The sequence below is a fragment of the Chanodichthys erythropterus genome, chromosome 19 (assembly GCF_024489055.1).
Source record: "Chanodichthys erythropterus isolate Z2021 chromosome 19, ASM2448905v1, whole genome shotgun sequence".
Lineage (NCBI taxonomy): Eukaryota > Metazoa > Chordata > Actinopteri > Cypriniformes > Xenocyprididae > Chanodichthys > Chanodichthys erythropterus.
The window spans coordinates 25523011-25526947 of NC_090239.1; the positions used below are offsets into that span (position 1 = coordinate 25523011).

Sequence of the window (3937 nt, forward strand, 5' to 3'; positions counted from 1 at the left end):
GCTTCACATTTCATTTAAGCCAGGGACAGGGCACTCAAAATACCCTGTACAATGACCTTGTTCAACATTAAACTTCATAAAACAAGCTCATACCTGCTGTTTGCAGTCTATGATGCAGCCGTTTGGTACAATATAAAACAGTCTGTAAGCATAAAACAATCAAAAATCGAAGAGCTTCAAGTATCATCAAAAGCTTCACATAACATGACAGGTGCATTATGCAATACTCCGCAAACATAACACTTAAACATTGTTCACTGACTCTTAGTTCCTGTTCATGAGCTTGGCTCTCAGTTCCTTCACCTTTGGACTTTCTTCAGTGGTGTCAACATCTATACTGTCTGGAGGGATGTGTACATGTTGCTGAGAGCATCATTAAAGCTTACACTGAAAACGAAGTGTTCTAAATAGTTCAAAGGCTGCCAACGACGTGGTTCCCTGACATGGAATGAGCATCTTGTCAATCACAATGTAGTAATAATTGCTGATGGCCCACTTGTGAGTTCCTGAGGCAAGGAGATATGGCTGCCGATGTCCCTCCAGTTTCTCCAAGTGTTCTTCAACGCAGCTGATTGACTGTGGGAAAAATTATATATCAATTTACATAGTACTATTCTTACTAGTTTAGGTTTTCTGCAAGTATAATTAAATCTAATTTAATGCTCTTTGAAGGGTTAGTTCACCCAAAAATGAAAATAATTTATTACTCACCCTCATGTCGTTCCACACCCGTAAGACCTTCATTAATCTTCGGAACACAAATTAAGATATTTTAGTTGAAATCCGATGGCTCCGTGAGGCCTGCATAGCCAGCAATTACATTTCCTCTCTCAAGATCCATTAATGCACTAAAAACATATTTAAATAAGTTAATGTGAGTACAGTGGTTCAATATTAATATTATAAAGCGACGAGAATATTTTTGGTGCACCAAAAAAAACAAAATAACAACTTATATAGTGATGGCCGATTTCAAAACACTGCTTCAGGAAGATTCAGAGCATAATGAATCAGCGTGTCGAATCATGATTCGGATCGCATGTCAAACGGCTGAAATCACATGACTTTGCCGCTCTGAACAGCTTATTCGACACGCTATTTCATTATGCTCCGAATCTTCCTGAAGCAGTGTTTTGAAATCGGCCATCACTATATAAGTCGTTATTTTGTTTTTTTTTGGTGCACCAAAAATATTCTCGTCGCTTTATAATATTAATATTGAACCACTGTACTCACATGAACTGATTTAAATATGTTTTTAGTACATAAATGGATCTTGAGAGAGGAAATGTCATTGCTGGCTATGCAGGCCTCACTGAGCCATCGGATTTCATCAAAAATATCTTAATTTGTGTTCCGAAGATGAATGAAGGTCTTACGGGTGTGGAATGGCATGAGGGTGAGTAATAAATGACATTATTTTCATTTTTGGGTGAACTAACCCTTTAATGCCAATCAGAATCAGAATCGATAAAATTCAAAAGATACCCAGCTCTATTAGTGAACAGAAGAGACTTATTTTTTTTAATTCTAATTAAAGTGTTACTTTGCCCAAAAATGAAAATAATATCATTTATTACTCAGCCTCATGTCGTTCTACACAGTAAGACTTTCGTTCATCTTCGAAACAAAGTTATTTTGTGTGTTAAAAATAAGTTATTTTTAAGTTATTTTTGATGAAATCCGATGGCTCCGTGAGGCCTCCATTGAGAGCAAAGCCACTGAACTTCTCAAGATCCAGAAAGATACTAAAAACATATTTAAAACAGTTCATGTGAGTACAGTGGTTCTACCTTAATATTATAAAGCGACGAATATACTTTTTGTGCACCAAAAAAAACAAACAAAAAAAAACCTTTTCAACAATATCTAGAGATGGTTGATTTTGAAGCACTGCTTTGAATCTTTTTTTCGATCCAAACCATGCGATCCGAACCACTGATTTGAAACAAAAGCCTCGAAGCAGTGTTTTGAAATTGGCCATCGCTAGATATTGTTGAAAAGTCATTGTGACAAGCAGCCTGAGGGAACGACGCGAGGCTGGTGACGTGAGTGATATTGAGCGTCAGCTGCGCGTTGCAACTGTCTCTTATCTCTCACCGAGGAGCTCCTAGGTCTGGACTTTAAGTTATGTTTTATTATGTTTGTGTGGGCGGCAGTCATCCGTTACTTTTGTAAAATGTCCCACCCTGCTCGTCACAGACGTTATTTTGTTTTTTTGGTGCACAAAAAGTAATCTCGTCGCTTTATAATATTAAGGTAGAACCACTGTAGTCACATTAACTGTTTTAATTATGTTTTTAGTACCTTTATGGATCTTGAGAGGTTCAGTGGCTTTGCTCTCAATAGAGGCCTCACTGAGCCATCAGATTTCATCAAAAATATGAACGATGGTCTTATGGGTGTGGAACGATATAAGGGTGAGTAATAAATTACATTATTTTTATTTTTGAGCAAACTAACCCTTTAAATAGAATTAAAAGTCATTAATTTTAAGGCCCTTTTTTTTTTTCGTGAAATCCATTTAATGACTTTTAATGCTTTTCAGTGCTCCATGGAAACAATGTAGTTTTTGCTACCCACTAAAAATCACAAACTGTAGCCTGGCACATACCTTGTGAAATACAGCTAGATGGTCCATGGACTGAGCTGTGCTGATCTTCAGTTTTTTCCTTTTTTAAAGGTTGTGGTGGCAGGATATGCAGAAGCAGCAGAAAATATGTCATATCACTGTCCCACTCTAAAAAGAAACAAAAACAAAAAAAGTGATTTTTTTTCCCGACCCTTTTTGTGTTGTTGTCACATGAGTGCTGTGAAATGAATACCTGGGTGATCCTCTGAAGATTCATCATGGTACTGATTCCTGGCAGGCTTCAGCAAACTCTGGAGCACTGAGGTGGTAGTAAGGTCAAGGTTATCTGCTTCTCTGATCACCTTTTCCTTATAGAATGTAGGCCACTTCTCCAGCAGTTTGACAGCTGTTTGTGGACCAAAGAGGAGGCTAAAACCTTGTGCTATCTGCAGCAACAGAAACAGAAACTTTTATTCATATTTCTGACAATCATATAGCCTACTAAGCTCAGAGATATTAATTGTAATTGAAAAAAAGGATGCCAATACTTACTAGATCTTTAGTGTCCAGCAGCCTTGGAAACACTCTGAGGATGGTGTGTGATTCATCAGGAAGGATTGTGGATGGGTGATCACCAGTCAACTTCTAAGGATGACAGCAATATCTTTCTACCCTGTTTAACAAATGCACTTACCAAAAAAAAAAAAAAAAAAAAATCCCTTTTATGAAAGATATTTACAAGATTTATATATACAATAAATACTTTTACAATACATGTAGAATTCATATTAATCATATTGCTTTTTAGGACTTTAAGACACAATTATTAAATATCTAACTTCACAAGGTTATGTTAGCCTCATGACAACTTTAACGTTACAGATAAAAAACAAATTACTTACCTGAAGAAGAAAATTTTAAAAGTATAGTGTCTCGTGATCCGGTTGATTCCTACACAAGAGAACGTACATCAAATGTATTGTTAAAATAAAGTAAACGCCATCAGAGGTATTTTATTAGTTTGTGACACATATCTTCAATGATAAAAAGCGATTAACGTTGACGTTGCTGAATAACGTTAGATTGCGCGCGATATTATTACAAACAAAACCCCCGGAAATAGCCCACTAAAACTCTCTAACTCGAAATGAAAGCAAAAAAGAAAATTGTGTCTCCAATAACTGTATTTTTATATAATTGTTGGAATCATCCCTCAGGCCGGCTTGGACGCCTCAGTGGCAGAGCCGTTGGAAAAGGCCTCTGATCCGCGGGCTAACGTTAAGCTCTGCCTGCAGGACGCATGTTCGACACACCTAACGTTACCATATCAACTACTCCGATAAACTTCATGTTTGCACAAAAAGA

General features: G+C 36.9%; 1 long non-coding RNA gene across 1 annotated transcript; it reads right to left on the bottom strand.

Annotated features, from left to right (window-relative positions):
* Positions 1–492: 492 nt before the first annotated feature.
* On the bottom strand, positions 493–2895 carry LOC137008141 (uncharacterized). The gene is made up of 3 exons (XR_010892759.1): positions 2826–2895; positions 2615–2740; positions 493–576 (listed from the first exon to the last, which is right to left on the bottom strand). It is a non-coding gene; the product is annotated as an uncharacterized lncRNA (long non-coding RNA).
* Positions 2896–3937: the final 1042 nt, after the last annotated feature.